The sequence below is a fragment of the Peromyscus eremicus genome, chromosome 11 (genome assembly GCF_949786415.1).
Source record: "Peromyscus eremicus chromosome 11, PerEre_H2_v1, whole genome shotgun sequence".
NCBI lineage: Eukaryota > Metazoa > Chordata > Mammalia > Rodentia > Cricetidae > Peromyscus > Peromyscus eremicus.
In genome coordinates, this window is record NC_081427.1 from 36,850,690 (window position 1) to 36,870,638 (window position 19,949).

Here is a 19,949-nt window from a genome sequence, read left to right on the forward strand (position 1 = left end):
GCAGAAGCAGGCGGATCTCTGTGAGTTCGAGGCCAACCTGGGCTACAGAGTGAGTTCCAGGAAAGGTGCCAAGCTACACAGAGAAACCTTGTCTCGAAAAACAAACAAACAAACAAACAAACACAACAAAAACCAAAAAAAGAATGAGAAACACTAAACATTTAAGTCATAATTTATTGAGTTGCTTATCTTTCATTTTTCTTTAGTCTATGCAACTCTGAAATTAGTTATTATCCACAAGCACTTCATTTTAAGTACTTTATGTACATACATGTAATTTATGTGTATGCACATGCTAATATAAATGTTCATGTAGAAATGAATCTGAAAAGGTATGCATTATAAACTGTTCATAGTAAAAACGTAGTTTATTAAATCCTCCTTTTCGAAGTTTGTGATGGAGAAATTTAAAAATTTGTAAGAAATCAAGTTTATCAGTTATTTTCTTTGATGGTAGCCATGCTTCAGGTTATGAATAAATAAAACTCCTTTTTTCCCCAATAGTTTTTGTGTCTGTGTGTATGTGTATGTGTGAGTATATGTATGTGTGCAGGTGTATGTGCATGTGTGTACTGTAGATGAATTTCTAAATGGTCTTAATAAATAAAAAACACAGAGCCAGAAATTTGGGTTAAAGCCCAAGAGAAAGATCAGAGGAATACAACAAACCATGAGCTAACCTTATCTCACCAACATTGCAGCTTCCAAAAAGAGTGACTTCCTGTCTACCCAGGCTTATATTCCTTGCTGTTCTGCCATTTGATTTGCTCTCTGTCTAGCTACATCACTTCCTCTTCCTGGCTAGTTCTGTCACTTCCTGTCTGTACAGGCCTTCAGAACTCTATGTTTGGTACTGGGTTTAAAGGCATGTGTCACCATGCTTGGCTCTGTTCTCTAGTGTGGCCTTGAACACACAGAGATCCTGCCTGCTAAGTGATAGGATTCAGGGCATGTGCTACCACTGCCTGACTTCTTTGTTTACATAAAATGGCTTGCTGTTTCCTCTGATCTCCAGGCAAACTTTATTTATTAAAGCACAAATAAAATATCACCACAATGTACATGTGCATATAGAAGCCAGAGAACAGGTTTGCATTGCAGCTCAGGAGCATCCTCCTTATTTTTTAAGACAAACTTTGTCATTATCCATAGGATTGCTCATTAGGGTAGGATGGCTAGCCAGTGAACCCCAGAGTTTCCTGTTTCTACCTTCCAAGTGTTGAGGTTGCAGGTTCTTTTACATGGTCAGCTTTTTATGTGGGCACTTGGGCTTCAACTCAAGTCCTCATGCTTTGTGACAAGTAGTTTGACAACTGAACCTTTATCTCAACCCTAAGATAATTTTTTAAAACTCCATAGGCATTTGAACAAATTTCTTCCTATGAAAACTGTGAAATATGATGGTCATTGTGTTATTGAAAGTATTCGTACAAGTATCGAAATAATAAATACATTAAAAAGATGCAAGAAGGCCAAAATGTGCAAGGGGAAGAAAATTCACCAGGAGTGAGAATGCTTTACTCCTGTATATAATGTCTCAGAAGAACGTGAGAAGTTAGAATGTATTTCCCAAGGCCTTGCAGGAAAAGGAAGACAAGAAACAGAAGCCTAACCACACTCAAGGTGGTGGTTAAATTTTCCTGCTTAAGACAGGCCCTGGAAGGCCATCTCCTCCTTAAGATTGTGAAGGCAAGGTGAGGTCTTCTCACCTCTCTATGTAGTAAACTTTATTAGTTTCTAAGCAGAGAGAGAAGGAAGAAAATTATACATGAAGCTCTAACATTTAGCCAGATGTTGTGTGGATATGCACCCCAAACTTCTCTCATGTGTGTGGTTAACAAAAATACCTCAAGACACACATTTACAAGTGTTTCTGCATGTTAGTGGCTCCAAGGGACTGGAAAGGCAAACTTAAATGTCTTCGTGAGCAAAAAACCCTGTCTGAAGAAAATGTGATTCTTAAAGTCTCTCAACAGCTCAAAATAGGATACATCTCTAAATTCATATTTGGTAGAAAGAAGAGTTCTACAAGTAAACCTGTATATTCTTTTTAGGTGGTGGATTCTTCAAACTATTATTTTGGTATGATGACTCTGTCAGGAAATTCAGACAAACTAGAAATTATATCCATGCAGCAAGACATGGGAAGAAAGCCACTGAGAAATTATAGATACAGTTTAAAGGAATTCTAGAAATTGTAAGAATGAGATAATTGAAATAAATATGATGACTGTTAAACAGTAGATTGGATGTTTTAGACATTGAGCTAATTGCACATGAATGAGAATATAGCAGAGAAAAATATAGTCTATAGGAGAGAGATTCATAGAACAGGGCAACAAAGAAATATTATCTAATCAGAACTTCAGAGGAAATAAGATTTTGGTACTTATCATATATGAAGTGATAATAGTGTAATCTACATTAAAAAAGCAAAAGTATGTAGTATCAGTCCTTACCTTGATATGTAAATGTCATGCTGTAGATTATGAAAGACAAAGATGTTGAAAGCAATTATGGAAGATAAATGAACTCCCAAGAAGCAAATTAGACAACTAATTTATTTGCCACCACACATAATATGTGAGAAGTATATGCCAATCTCAATAAGTCACAATATCCCACAAGAAATAAAAATATATTTTAAGAATAAAAGTAAGGTAAAAATTAGTCTACCAATGAAACTTTTTGAGGAACATTGTCAAGATGGATTCCAAGAATAAGAAGTATAACTCCAGATAAAAGAGACATGAATGAATTTAAAAGGTAAACAAATATCTCTATACCTAAATAAATCTGAAAATATAAAATATGAGTAATAAAATATGAGAAAATATAAAATACTGGGGGCTCATGCCTGTAATCCATCACTCAGGAGGTTTAGGAGGCAAGATTGGCAAGAAGAGTGCTATGAGTTCAAGGCCAACCTAGAATTCCCAGCTAGCCTTAACTACAATGTGATACTATCTTAAATACGTATGTATGTATTTATATATGTATATAAAATATATATGCAACTGATTTATTGAAGGGTTAAAACATCACTGTGTAAAAGAATGACTAACGTAGTTTTGTTTAACATGTATGCTTGTCTCTATGTGAGCATGCATATGTGTGCAGGTATATGTACATCTGTCTTCAGGAGAACAGCCCAGGTGTCATCCTCATGACACTACCTTCATCTTGGAGGTTTATGAAATATGAAATCTGTTTAGATGCAGACATTCAGGTCAAGGCCTGTGTATTAGAGAGGTATTTATGTGCATTCATGCTGCAAAACTAGAAAGGAGAGATTCAGTAATCCTCACTCTCAAGAGTGTAGACAATAACTTCAGGAGATAGAGAGAAGTGCAGTGGGCCCTTGGTGTGATTATAACAGTCTATTTCTATACTGAATAGTAACTAATTATATTTTCATTCTCTAACTAGACTGAAATACATTTCTAATTGCTCTTCTGTTTCTACTACATCTTAAAAGAATACGACACTGTTTCTTTTAACAATTTAATGTTAAAAATCTATTTTGTGTTTTAGTATGAAGAATAAAACATGAAATAACTTCAGGGTCTTAAAAAAATTGGTCTGAGGTCAAACCTAGATTCATATACGTTGTTATCTAGCTCAAAGATTCTGACCTGTGTTCTTTGGATGCTGCCTCCAATATGGTTGTGGTTTTAGCAGTTGCTATTGATCTGTAGTGTCTTGCTGAAGTATTTCAAGGAGGGGCTGCTTGACAGTATGTATTAACTTTTGAGGCTCAATAAGATCAAAGGGATGAAATTCCTTTGGCAGTCAAGTAGTGGAGCAGATTCCAACATTGTTCCACAAGTATTCCTGGATGATTTATTCCTTTCAACTTAAATTAGCTTAAGCAATTCAATGGTATTATTACAAGAAAGGGAAGAGAGATGGATGCACAAGTGAACACATGCTATGTCAATCTACTCATTGGACCATACGTTCCAAATGCTTTCTTCAAGAGTTCTGAAAAGAGTTCCCTGAGTTACAGCACCTTAGATTAGTATAATATTTTGCTTAATCTTACATACTAGAGACAGGTATAATATAACTACAAATCATTTTATTGTGCTATAATTTGCATTTTATTTACCTCCAAATCAAACAGCATACTTGTGGTGCTAGTATTTAGTTGATTTTCATGTCTGAATAACTGTGCTTTCACTCGAAAGCGTCTCTTGAGTACCAAGGATGCAATCTCAATAAGAAAATCAACTTGACTCCAGTCAGGGAAGCAGATCTTCACCTTTCCTCTCCTCCAAGGCCAGTTCCCCAGTCTCATTCTCAGCTCTGTAGCAGACCAACTAATGTGGCCTCTGTTTTCTTTCTGCACCCATTTCTGGTGGATGACACAGATCTTCCCCTTCAAACTTCCCTTTCCCCATTTACTGCTTTATCCAAGCCTCCAAACACGGCAGGCATTCCCTGGAACCTATAGGCCACTCTGGCCAGAGAAACAGGCTAACTGTAGATCTTCACCTATCCCTCAGCAACTCCAAAACCAATCCCCCAGTCTCAACCCCAGCTCTCTAGCAGACCATCTACTTCAGCTCCAGTCCACATGCCTACTTCTCCAGTGGTTCAGGGGGATCTATCCTTCTAAATTTCCTTCCAGGCACCCATTCTTTTATCCTAGCCACTAACTTCAACATGCATAATCTGACAACCCTCAGGACATTTCAGTCAGCAAAGCAGGGGAGTTAACTGCCCATCTTCACCTCTCTTTCCATCCCACCAAGTCCAATTCCCTACTCTCATCTCCAACTCTGTAGCAGAACACCTTCTGAAATCTTTCCTCACTCTCTGCAAATTACAAGGGAAGACCCTGATTTCATCCCTCCTGTGGATCCCCTTCCCCCAATCCTTGAGTTTCAGCTCCCAATTCCTTGAAACACATTTTATCTAGAATTCCCAGTGCCCACATCTATCAGAATCCCTGAAGGTCTTTTTTTCCTATAAGGCAAGACACAGCCACTATACTGTCCTAAGAACCAGAGAAGGCAAGACACCGAGGAACAAAACAACCATACAATATGACAAGAAGAGATATCAGCACCTAGAAATACAATCTTCCCAAACCCAAATGCCTTCATAACAGTATAAAATCACAGTCGATGACAACCAGAATAATATATCTCCATCGGAGCCCAGCAACCCTACCAAAGCAGACCCCAAGTATTGCAATATAGCTGAACCACAAGAAAAAGACATTAAAATAGTCTTTATGAATATGATAGAGGTTCTTAAAGATGAAGTGAATAAATCTATTTTTTAAAAATCTATGAAAATACAAATAAAGAGTGAAAAGAAATGAGTAAACAGCTCAAGGCCTGAAAAAGGAAATAAAATCAATAAATAAAACCCCCAATAAAGGAAATATGGAACTATAAAAACTATACTTGAACTGGAACCTTCAAGGTAAGCCTCACCAACACAGTACAGGAAATGGAAGAGCATTGAAGACAAAAATAGAAGAAATGGATACCTTAGTCGAAGAAGATGTTAAATCCAAAAAACTCCTGGAATAAAATATCCAGGAAATGTGGAACACCGTGAAAAGACAAAAATCTAAGAATAAGAAAAATAGAAGAATGAGAAGATTCCCAGATCAAAAGCACAGAGAAAATAATATTAAGAAAATCATAGAAGAAAATTTCCCAAACCTAATGAAGGAGATGCCTATCAAAGCAGAAGAAGCTTATAGAACACTGAGTAGAACAGGCCACAAAAGAAAGTCCCCTCAGCAATATTAATCTAAACACTAAATGTACACAACAACAACAAAAGAATATTAAAAGCTGCAAGGAAATAGACCAAGTAACATATGAAGGCATACCTGTTAGAATGACACTTGACTTCTCAGTGGAGACTCTAAAAGGCAGAAGGTCCTGTACAGATGTGCTGCAGACTTTAAGAGACAACAGATGCCAGCCCAGTCTACTATATCCTGCAAAACTTAAATCACAATAGATGGAGAAAAGTAAGACATTCCATGATAAAATCAAATTTAACCAATATTGATTGACAATTCCAGCCCAACAGAAGTTGCTAGAAGGAAAATTCCAACCTAAAGAAGTTAACCACAACCATCAAATCAAAGATAGGAAACAACCACACAAACACACACACACACACACACACACACACACACACACACACACACACAAAGCAACACCAACAAAACAAGAGGAATAATTTGTCATTGATATCTCTCAACAACAATGGTCTAAATTCCCCAATAAAAAGACACAGACTAACAGAATGAAGGCAAAAATAGATTCATCCTTCTGCTGCATCCTAGACACACCTTAACATCAAGGTTACACATCACCTCAGGGTAAAGGGTTGGATAAAGATAGTCCAAGCCAATGAACCTAAGAAGCAACCATTGCTGTGGGATGTTCTGTATGGCAAATGTGTTGCTAATTAGTCAATAAATAAAACACTGATTGGCCATTGGCTAGGCAGGAAGTGTAGGCTGGACAAGGAGGAGAATAAAGCTGGGAAGTGGAAGGCTGAGTCAGAGAGACACTGCCAGCCACCACGATGACAAACAGCATATGAAGATGCCGGTAAGCCGCGAGCCACGTGGCAAGGTATAGATTTATAGAGATGGATTAATTTAAGCTGTAAGAACAGTTAGCAAGAAGCCTGCCATGGCCATACAGTTTGTAAGCAATATAAGTCTCTGTGTTTACTTGGTTGGGTCTGAGGCTGTGGGACTGGCAGGTGATAGAGATTTGTCCTGGCTGTGGGCCAGGCAGGAAAACTCTAGCTACAAACCATTGTAGCTATTTTAATATCTTAGAAAATAAAATTACAATAAAAAATGTCAGAAGAGTTAGGGAAGACACTACACACACATCAAAGGAAAAAACCCACAGGGAGGACATTACAATTGCTATTATCTATGCTCCAAACACAGGGCACTCAAGTTAGTAAGATAAACACTGCTACAGTTTAAATCACATATCAACCTTACACACTGATAGTGGGACACTTCAATATTCAAGTCTCACCAATAGGCTGGTCATCCAGACAAAAAATAAATGAAAAAAACGGAGTTAACTAATATCATAAAACAAATAGATCTAAGAGATATTACCAAACATTTCACCCAAACTCAAAATAATATAGCATCTTCTTAACATCTCATAGAAATTTTTCCAAAATTGACCATATAACCAGACACAAAGCAAATCTTGACAGATAACAAAAAAATTGAAATAACACCCTGTATTCTATCTGACCACCATGGATTAAAGATGGATATCAACAACATAAATATCAGAAAGCTTACAAACTCATGGAAACCGAACAACTCACAGAATGAGAAATGGATCAAGCCAGAAATTAAGAAATTAAAGGGTTTCTACATTTGAATGAAAATGAATTCACAACATATCCTAATTTATGTGACATAATGAAAGTGCTTCTACAAGTAAAGTTTATAACACTAAGCGCCTAGAAAAGAAAACAAAAAACAAAAACTTGGAGGGATACATACAAGTAACTCAACAGAACACCTGAAAGCTCTAAAACAGAAAGATGAAATCACTCCCCAAAGGAGCAGATGGTAAGAGTGGTGATATTTTATTTGTTCTGAAATGTGGTGGTATTTTATTTGTGGTTTAATAAATAAAGTTTGCCTGGAAATCAGAGGAAATAGCAAGCCATTTTAAGTAAACAAGGAAGTCTGGCAGTGGTAGCACACACTCTTAATCCTATCTCTTAGCAGGCAGGATCTCTGTGTTTTCAAAGCCACACTAGGGAACAGAACAAAGAGTGGTGACACACGCTTTTAATTCCTGTACCAACCATAGAGGCCTGGAGGTCTGTACAGACAGACAGACAGAAAGTGACAGAACTGTGTAGGAAGAGGAAGTGAGGTAGCTGGGCTAAGAGAGCCAGTGAGAGGGCTGAACAGCAAGGCAATAAAAGCATGGGTAGACAGGAAGTAACTCGCATTTGGAAGCTGCAGAGTTGGTGAGCCTGATCTAAGGCTTTCACCCCTATATTTGGCTCCATGTTTTCCATTTAATAAGATCATTTTAGAAATTTATCCACAAGTAAGAAACAAGCTCATTGCTGAAATCAATAAAAATCAAAACAAATTATAAAAAATATCAGTGAAAAAGGAGTTGTTTCTTTGAGAAAATCAGTAAGATTGAGAAACCTTTATCCAAATTAACTAAAAGATGGAGAGAAAAATAGCCAAATTAACAACATTAGAAATGAAAACCTGAGCCGGGCGGTGGTGGCGCACGCCTTTAATCCCAGCACTCGGGAGGCAGAGCCAGGCGGATCTCTGTGAGTTCAAGGCCAGCCTGGTCTACCAAGTGAGTTCCAGGAAAGGCGCAAATCTACACAGAGAAACCCTGTCTCGAAAAACCAAAAAAAAAAAAAAAAAAAAAAAAAAAAAAGAAATGAAAACCTGGACAAAAGAACAGACAATGATGAGATCCATAGAATCTTAAGGACATATTTTAAAAACCTATACTCCACCAAATTGGAAATCTAAAAGAAATAGATAACTTTCACAATACAAACCATTTACCAAAGTTAAATTCATGTCAGATAATCAATTTAAAAAGACTTATAACCCTTAGTGAAATTGATTTACATTTGTTGATCCATCTCTACATCTCTGGGATGAAGCCTATTTGACCACGGTGGATGATTTTTTTTTTTATATTCTGGAATTCAACTTATAAATATTTTACTGAGAATTTATACATCTATGTCCACTATGCAAATAGGTCAGTAATTTTCCTTTTTTGTTATATTTTTATGTGGTTTGAGTATCAAGGTAACTGTGGCCTTATAAAATGTAAATCAATAAATATAATCCACCATATGTACAACTGAAAGATGAAAACCACAGGATCATTTCATTAGATGTAGAGAAGATCTATGACAAAATCCAACACCCTTTCATGATAAAAGTTCTGCAGATATCAAAGATACAAAAACATTACCTCAATACAATAAAGGCAGTTTACAGAAAGCTCATAGCCTACATCAAATTAAATGGAGAGAAACACAAAGCAATTCCTTAAAATCTGGAATAATACAAGGTTGCCAACTCTCTCCATACCTATTCATTATAGTACTAGAAGTCTTAGCTAGAGCAATAAGAAAACTACAGAAGATCAAGGGGTTATAAAGTAGACAGGAAGAAGTCAAGGTATCTTTATTTTCAGATGACATGATGGTATATGCAAGTGACCTTAAATATTCCACCCACAAACTCCTACAACTGATAAACTTTCAGCAGCGTAGCTGAATACAAAATTAACTCACAAAATCAATAGTCCTCCTATATACAAATGACAAAATGACTGAGAAAGAAATCAGGGAAACAAACTTTCACAGTATCCTCAAGTAATATAAAATACCTTTGTGTAACTCTAACCAAGCAAATGAAGACTTATATGATAAAAAATTTAAGACACTAAAGAAGGTAATTGAAGAAGATATTAGAATATAGAAATATCTCTCATGCTCATGAATCTATTGGATGAATATAGCAAAAATAGTTACACTACCAAAAGAAATCTATAGATTCAATGCAATTCTTCATAGATCTAGAAAGGACAATTTTCAGCTTCATACAGAAGCATGATAAAATACAGGGTAGTTGAAATAACCCTGAATTATTAAAGAATTGATGGAGGTATCAGCATCTCTAATCTCAAAATGTACTACAACATGATACTGGTATAAACCAGACACTTTGATCAAAGGAATCAAATTGAAGACCCAGACATAAATCCATACACAAACAGGTACCTGATTTTTGGTTAATAAATCATAAATGCACACTGGAAAAAGATAGCATTTTCAATAAATGATGCTGGTCAAACTGGATGTCTGCATGTAGAATAATCAAACAGATCCATACTTATCATTCTGTACAAAGCATCACTCCAATTGATTCATAGACCTTAACATAAAAACAGATACACCAAACCTGAAAGAAGAAAAAGTGGGGAGTAGCCTTGAACTCATTGGCACAGAAAAAGTTTTCTGAAACAGAACAGTGTTAGCACAAGAGTTAAGATGAATGAATAGTAAATGGAACCTCATGAATTGAGAAGCTTCCTTATGGCAAGAGACACAGTCATTCTAAATGAGCAGCAGCCTACTGAATAGGAAAAGACTTTTAGCAGCTACATATCAGATATTGGGCAAATATTCTAAACATATATAGAACTCAAATTTAGGTATCAAGAAAACAAATATGCAGTGGATAATGCTTTTGTACACTGGTTTAATAAAATGCTGATTGGCCAGTAACCAAGCAGGAAGTATAGGTGAGATAAGCAGACAAAGAGAATTCTGGGAAGAGGAAGGCTGAGTGAGGAGATACCAGCCTGTTGTCCAGGGAGCAGCATGTAATGGCACACAGGTAAAGCCACAGAACACATGACAACATATAGATTAACAGAAATGGGTTAGTTTAAGTGTAAGAGCTAGTCAGTAGTAGGCCTGAGCTAATGGCTGAGCAGTTTTAATTAACATAAGCCTCTGTGTGTTTACTTGGGTCTGAGCAGCTGTGAAACAGGCAGGACACAGGAAAACTTTCAGCTACACAAATAACCTAATTAAAAATGGAGTACAAATCCAAATAGTATTCTCAAAAGAGGAAACTCAAAGGGGTGAGAAACACTTTCCTAACCTATCCATCTGACTCTCAACTTCTCCAATGTTCCACTCAGGGTTTCCACTGTTTCCCTGGGAATTTTCCTTTTTGTGGATGTTGACATTAGTTGCACTGTACAATGTGAAGTTGGCTATATGTCTAGAATTCTAAATTCAAGATGCTTAAGATGGATTGTGTTAATATCACAAAAATGGCATCCAGGTAACTTTAAATATGCATTCTCATTACATGTTTATCTCCAGTGTTTCCTACAGAATCATTGTGAAAGCCACTAATTTTCCTTCTTTCAAGAATTTGGGTGGAGGATGAAGGAGTCAAGTGAGTACAAGGGAACAGACTAAGAGAAGTCTTTGATGAGCTGCATTTCATTCTCAGCTGTTTGACTTACCCAGTTTCACAAATCACTGAAATTTAAATGTATTCGACAGTATTTTCTAGCACCATGAGAAAAACATTTGTACTTGAGGTTACTCATCTCTTTTCATGGCTGATAGTAAATATATTCTGTAAAAATGAGTCTTTTAAGGAAACAGCCCATAGACCTTGAAGCGTTTGAATGGAAGAAAATGCCTTCAGTTGTTGCTTTAAAATATTTAAATATTTGTGAGAAAAATATATTATAAAATATCTGTCATGAAACACGCATGAATGAGAACATAGCTTTTCCTTTTGGATGTTTTTCAAGGATATTTGCTGTCCAAAATAAATAAAAAAGAAGCTAGGTATAAAATTATATACTGAGGCTATTACTAACCAGTCTAAGCACATGTCTAAATCTAGAGGATAGCAGGGACACACCTACTCAGAATCAACATAAATTTAGTAATACCTAAGTGAAATGATAAGTCTGTGAAGATATACAATACTCCAGATGACTTGAAATGTGATTCACTACCATTTGTGTTACTGAGTGACCTTGATCTCAGCAACTACTTGGAACAACTAATGATATAATAAATTTATCAGGAATAACGTTTTTTAGCAAGAAGGTTTCTATGGTCCTGCTTGCCCCTGTGGTCCCACAGCCGCTTGTAAAATAATCATTCAGAGACTTAATATTATTTACAAATTGTATGGTCTATGGTAGGCTTCTTGCTAGCTATCTCTTTCATGTTAAATTAATCTATTTCTATTTATCTATGTTTTGTCACGTGTTCTGTGGCCTTACCAGTCTGCTGGCATCTTATTGCTCCTTGGGCAGTGGCTGGCATATCTTCATACTCTGTCTTTCTCTTTCCTGTCTCTCTCCTTGGATTTCCTGCTTGCTTCTGAATGGTTATTTTATAAGCAGCTGAGGGACTGGGAGTCTAGGCAGGAACCAGAGGAATGTGGGACCACTGGGTGTGGTGGGACCAGAGAAACTTTTGACTACAAACATTTATTATATATTACGTATTTTAAGAGAAATTCTGTATTATACTTACATGTTAAATGTATGAGCCTAGTAGAATACATAGATAAAAAAATAACAAATTTTCTGGGATTACATATATTTCCTTGCATAGATCTTTATTTAAAAACAATTGCTGATTTAGTAACTTTGCAGTTGTAGGTTCTTCTCCAGTCATGACCTCATTAAAGACAGTAACAATAGCCACACTAATGTAGACTGGAAAGCTTGGGAGGCGCCAACCCTATGCAAAGAACTAGAGGAAACTAAAGAATGCCAAGAGCAGCAGAAATCATCTTCTCCGGGGAAGAACCCGAGAACTGGTTATCCAGTACCAAATGGTCAGATCTGAAAACATACATACGGGTGGCATTTTACAGACTGAGCAGTTTGTATTCCTATAGTGAGGAATATATATGTATATACATATAGGTAACAAATGGGAAAAGGGGCATGAACTTGAAAGGGCAAAGAGGGGTATATGAGAGATTTTGGAGGGAGGAAAGGGAAGAGGGAAGGATATAATTATATTATAATCTCAAAAAATAAAAGAAGTAATGAAAACTTTTGAAAATGTTTCATAAAGGAAAACCATGAGGACACAAGGCAGGAAGTAGGAACAGAAATAAAATACAGTTCAAAATGAGAGTCCAACTGTAGAAGAAGAAGCCACAGGGATGAAGGGGTGGAGGAAGACAGTGGTTTTCAACTCATGTTCCTGACCTCTCTGGTGTCACACATCAGATACCCTGAATATCAGATATTTACATAACTGCTCATAGAAGTAGCAAAATTGCAGTTATGAAGTAGCAATGAAATAATTTTGTGGTTGGGGTCACCACAACGTGAGGAATTGTATTAAAAGTTTGCATTATTAGGAAGGTTGAGAAGCTCAGGAGCTCGGAAGAAACAAAGATGAGCTGGAAATCTTGCAATGTGGGAAGATTTATTAAATATATAACAAAATATTAAATAAGGAAGAATAGTAGCAGTGAATGTTTCCAGCAATCTGAGTCTACAAGTTCTTAGAATGAGGGAGTATGTGAAGCTGAGGCCTTTGAACATGTTAATGAAAACACAAATGCAGACCTACAATAGAGTACATCTTTGGATGAGTGATGAAAACAGACCAATGGGCACCTGGGAGATGAGGCCGTGTGCGGTGTAGGAAAGCAAGTCACCAAATGCCAACTAGTCTTCAGTGAAGTTTTATTCAAAATGTGAAAAGAAAAAAGTATGAGAGCTGTAAGCACCACTTGGGTGAGAGCACAAACTAGGGAATCAAAGGGTGAGAAAGGAGATAGACACGGAGACCCCCGGCTAGGTGGGTCTGACGGCTTCACTCTTTTGAAGCAGAAGGAAAGTAAACCATGCACTTGCAGACTGAAGAGCCTCAGGATCAGTTTACTTCAGAATTTTGTGAATCCTGAGCACAGAATTGCACTGACATTTAATTCCCTAGGCAAAGTACCATGCATTGGAGTACTTCTTAGCACTGTTGACTGTGAATCATAACATTTTTTTCACAATTTATTAATTTTAATAATTTAATCTATTGATTGATTAGATGGAGAGGTAATCAATTATATCAATTAAATAGTTAAATACATAAATAAAAATAAATAATTTAAATGTTTACCTGTGTTAATCCATCTAGAATTTCAGGATGAAATTATAGTATTTCAGATAAATTAAGTATTATAGAAAGACAGGATCTACATATATTCTTCATTTTAATTTTAAGAGTAGAAATATATTCATCTGATATTGATATTTAATTATTAACATTTTACTAGAAAATGGGCTACCAATAGACTTACAAATTAAATATTTTTAATGGATCATTATAGATGAAAATTCCATAAAGAGTTTACTTCATGGAGAATTGACTGAAATTTACTCAAATACAATTTCCATGGGAATGTTTAGATAATTGTCTAGGAGTTAATGTTTTAAGGATTTTGATGGAATGATGGACTATTGTTGGTAATAATGAACACTTTATAAAGCCTCCCTGTAGCAACCACTAATTAGCTTCATTAGAACTTAGAGTTAATTCTTACGAATAACTTATGTAAATGGTGAAAGTCGCACAGCTTTACTAAATTTCATGACAATGGGATTTTGAGCATAATAGGCGTGGTAAATTTCTGAAAGCAGACACATTTCTTTTCTGCTTTTTGAAAAATGAAACAATCCGAACACTAGAATTTATTTAGCTGTGCAGGTTTTTCCTTTTGCAAAAGGTTTCAAAATGTAAATGGAAAAAAGCAGTCTAAAAAGACTTCTCCATTGATTTGCATGTGAAGAACAAAGAAATAAATGAAAATGTGACTATTGTCTTTATCTTTACTGTGATCGTGTGCACTATCCTTCTATAATCTTTTCTTGTAATGAGACTTAATAGCTGCCTTTGAGATATTAATGGAAATTGTCACAGACAAGGGAGATATTACTGCATCTAACGAACTAAAGTAAGACTAAAAGGAGAGGAACAATACGTAAAATCTGCACAAATAGAAAGAATTTAACTAGTTTCTAAAATTTAACCCCATGTTTGACTCTGCCAGGAAATCTCATGATGTAAATGCATTCCTAGTCAGTTTTCTCAAATATCTGGGTGCATATATAATTGTCAGCGTTTAACTAACATTAAAAAAATCTTGATTTTAGTTTACACAGTATCTAAAAGAAGAAACATTATATGCTACAAAGGGCCAGTCAGGGTATGGCCTTCATTATGGCAAACAGAAAGACAGTTTCCACGCAAGAAACCCAAGTATTCAGGTAAAATAATGGATAATTGAAGCAACAATATAATAATTACAATAGAGGTAACTGCAAATTTAACAATTGTTTAGAAAGTGTCACGTTGCCATTAGATTTTCAGAGCTATTAAACTCTGCTTTTTTTTTTTTTTAAAATCAGGGTTCATCTTCAGAAGAGTTGATGTTTCAGTAGCATGATTTCCCAAATGTAGCCTCTTTCCCATGTTTCTTGAAAGCAGAGTCATGAGTGGCTGCCATTCAAGCAACAGTGTATTGCCATCTAATTAAATGAGGGATGTACAACTGAGCTGTCAGGTAGAGAATTATGAGGTTAGTACATAAGTTATGATGGCAAGCAGACTTTTTTTTAAAGGGCATTCCCTGAGGAACAAATTGTAAATAACGTCATCTAAACTTCCTGAGAACAAGATGCATGCCAGGTTTCTGCCAGGGTAGCAGTTGATGCTTAATTGAGCCTGGGATTGTTAAAACGTCTCCTTTTTATAGTCCTGAATAATGTAGAGCTAATGAACAGATTCAATTTTAGATCTGAAGTATCAGCCACCCTAGCAAAGATTCTTTTACAATTTGGCTTACAAAAAGAAAAAATAGCAAAGAAAAACATAGAGGCTATTCTTAGCACAATCCCTGTCTACCTATAAACACAAAATATTCATTAAAATTCACATGTACATTGGTCACAGCACATATTCAGCCATTTTAATGCGATCGACTGCTAAACTGATTGACCCTGAAAACCACATTTTATTTTAATCATGTAGTTTGGTTTAAGAGTGGCAAAAAACAAACCAAAACGAAAACTAAAAACCCCAAACCAACTCCTTATCCGTTGCTGTCTTCCTTCTCCTCTGACTTTCAGACATATAGAACATTGCTGAAAGTTTTAGACAATTAATGCTTACCCCATGCTTAACACAAAGTACTTATTCCTCCACCCCCCGACTGGGGATATTACAAACAGAGATTAACAGCTACTCCCTTTAGGGCTGTCAAGGTGGAAGTGACACTAGCTATTACTTTCTGTCGTAAAAGGTCAGGAGCTCCCTTGACACTTCTGTCAAAGGGACACTAAACCCGCCAGTGTGTGCTGCCTTCTCTTTGGGTAATCCAGTCCTGTATCTCTGATTGGTTGGTGCCACTAAGTGTAGATGCAGTAATGTTGCTATATATGCCAAATTGCTCCTGCTTCAAAGATAATAAAAACTTACACTGGGCTGTACTCATAAGGATAATCTGATTTGCCTTCTACAAAAATACTTTATTATAAAAAATATGTAATATAGTGAATAATAGTTTATTGTAGAAAATATGCAATAAGATCCTTTTATTAATCAATTATGAGTAAATATTGTGCTACCTCAGTACTAAAGTTCTATTTAAATTAGAATTTTATTTATTTATTTATTTATTTATTTATTTATTTATTTATTTATTTATTTATTTTAAGGCATGAGTGCTCTGTCTGCATGTAGGTCAAAGAGGGCTTCAGATCCCATTACGGATGGTTGTGAGCCACCATGTGGTTGCTGGGAATTGAACTCAGGACCTTTGAAAGAGCAGCTAGTGCTCTTTACCACCAAGTCATCTCTCCAGGCCTTAAATTAGAACTTTAATTGCATCCAGATCCCTCAGTAGAAACACATGAAATATGAACCAATGGCTGAGGGGTCACCAACTGGATCAGGCCCTCTGAGTGGGTGAGACAGTTGATTGGCCTGATCTGTTTGGGAGGCATCCAGGCAGTGGCACCGGGTCCTGTGCTCACTGCATGAGTCGGCTGTTTGAAACCTGGGGCCTATGCAGGGTCCCTTGGCTCGGCCTGGGAAGAGGGGACTGGACCTACCTGGACTGAGTCCACCAGGTTGATCTCAGTCTGTGGGGAAGGCTTTGCCCTGGAGGAGATTGGAATGGGGGGCGGGCTGGGGGGAAGGTGAGGGAGGGGAGGGGGGAGAACAAGGGAATCTGTGGCTGATATGTAGAACTGAATTGTATTGCAAAATAAAAATTTAAAAAAAAATTAGAACTTTAATTTAAGATGTAATTACTATGAAAATTATACAGAGCAACCAGAATCTAGATCTTGCTCTATGACTGTATTTAACTTTATTCTTTGTGCATATTTTTTATTCAGGATCCCAAGCTGGTCTTGACCTCATAGCAGCTCTTGTGCCTTATCCTAGGAATTAAAAGACAAAATGATGCTTTGTATTTTGAATATTAAACTTTCACATGACCTCAAGCTGGTGGGGAAACATGATAATTATTTTCACCTGCATTTCATGATAGGCACTGTGTTAAGATTTCTGAAATAGAACAGTAAGGAAGTAGTAAACAAATTAAATGTAGTCTATTGGAAGAGAATGAGTGTTGGGGTGAATGAAAGAAGAAAGGTAGTTCTGTTGTACCAGGGACAGGGCAGTGTTAGTGATGGAGCGCTACAGCTTACATAGTTGAAGACACAAAGCGGGGAATTTCTATTTAGATTCACACATAAATTCTTCATTTTAGTGACATTGATTCTTTAGATGTGTGATGTTAAGTTGCATTTTTAATACCAAATTTGATGTTTTATTTCCACCATTCTTTCAAGCTTTACATGTACTAGGTATTTAAACCACAACCTAAGCTTTTTACTTTTTCAGGTTGCTAACATAGTGATGTGAATTTAGTAAATGGAATTCTATAGTTTCTACTAGGAAAAAAACTTTTGGAATAAAAGCGAAATTTTACTGACATTTATTTGAGTTTATTACTGTGAGTTACAATGTTCTGTAAATATCTTTTGGTTCTTTTAGGTTAGGATGCATGAAAACAGGGGAGGGGACTGAGAAAGAGAGGATCATTTATTTGATGACTAACTATGTCCTTTAAAATATTATATTCTAGTTAAAATGCTATGCCAGTCTCCATGACCAAAACTTTCTAGTGCTCTACTAAAACAACTCTGATGAAATAAATTCTACTTTCAATTTGATTCACTGTGAGCAGGAAGGGCTAGCTTTGTGAACTTTGGGGTGCCAGGGTAATTGCGAATCAATTAGAACAGGGTGACTTTGCTTTTGTTAAATGGCATCCAAGGTGAAATTCAGAGAATGTAGATCAACTGCATGCTTCAGTGAGAGCTACTTAACTCTGTAGACTATAAATTTGTCCCCATAAAGGGACTAGATAGTGGGACAACCAAGATCATCATTCTAGAACACAGTGATTGCTTTACATTTTTAATTAATCATTTTATGAGTTCTATATGATTTCTCTTTCAAGGGTAAGTGACTTCTCAATAATTTTGTAGACATTGTCCTGCGTAAATAATAAGAAATATTTATCTTTTAAATAAGATGTACCCTTAAAAAATATTTAAACTTATTTACTTATTCTTTTTTATTTTATAATATTCAGTTATTTCTGGGTGATACTTTTTCATTAGTTTATATTTTTCATGGTACTGGGCTTCATAAGGACAATTTCATGTAACTTATAAGGCACCTTGAGCATATTTCCTCTACCCTCTTCTATCATCACTTTCATACCCCCTCCCCCTAAATATTTTCCCCCTACTTTCTTGTCATATGTACATATATTTCCTATATATATATATATATATATATAATATATATATATATATATATATATATATATATATTTTGGTTTTTCAAGACAGGGTTTCTCTGTGTAGCTTTGCGCCTTTCCTGGTACTCACTTGGTAGCCCAGGCTGGCCTCGAACTCACAGAGATCCACCTGGCTCTGCCTCCCGAGTGCTGGGATTAAAGGCGTGCGCCACCACCGCCCGGCTATTTCCTAAATATTTTAGTAAATTATTAAAAATGAGGAGTACATGAAGATTTCCTAGTTATAAAGAGCAGGTTGCTCGAGAAGTCTAAGCTGGACATCTTGGAAGACGTTCTACTGTATCACAGAATGAGGAGCAAGCATCACCTAGTGAAGAGCTCAACAGTGGATCATGATCGAGCACTAGCAGAGGCAAAAGCATTTGAAATTCTGAGAGTATCATCTATGAAATAAATGGATGCCACTAGAAAATTGAAGCCATGGACCAAAACTGAGTTCAGTCAAGTAAGAAGTGTCCTCAACTATCTTATGGAATCCCGAAGGAATGCCATTGGGAGTGAAGACATTAAATGGTTTTGGTATGAACAAAGGGCCACCATGTTTGTTTTTAAGCTTGTATTTGTAGCTACAGTGTTTTTACTGTACTGAGGGATAGAGGTGGAAGAGATTGGTATAGGACTGTAGGGTCAATGTTTACCACTGTTGCAATCATCCACAAACTGAGTCGGTTCTCCATACATTTTTTATTGAAATAATGGAAACAAAAAACAGTATTTATGAGATGACACAGACAGTATACAGTAACAATAGATATAAACGTAGGGATTATTCTAGGAGTGAAGATGAGAAATACTTGGTAATTGTCTTTAAAAAGAAGGAAGAAAAAGATAATTGCCAAAGGATGGGGAAATATTTATGTTTTTGGTTATGTTGGTTTTCAAAGCATTCTTGTTTGTTAAATATTAATTTACTTTTTTTTGGCTCTCATACCCAATATTAGCAGGATTCCCTAAGAGTTAGAGCTTGACATCTGTTTTTCAGAATACATGTATCACAAGTCCAGTTGAATCACAAGACTTGTGTAGGCAGCAACAGACCTTCTTCATACGATGCACAGCATAGGTTTTATTAAGCAGCTATCAGTCAATTGACATTATTCCCTCAGTTCAAGTAAAAATTTTAAGTAGTAGACTTTTAAAAATCCTATAATTTTTCTTTAGGTGAAATGATGTATTCTCACAGTATCTCTAAAATATTGTCTTCCCCATTCATCACATAGGAATCCAGTATGATTGAGATTTATAATTAATTTCATTTGATACTTCATCTTCCTGGATTAGTCTTTGGATAGATCACTTTTATAATATAAACACAGGTACATAGAAATAATGACAGATGAGCCTTATCTATTCTAGTTTGCACTTGGAAATGCCAGTTTTGGTGTCTACACTGGCCCTTCCTGCTCACTCTTTTCCACCCCCCCCCCCTTATTGTGTTATTCTGGTTCTTGGTCTT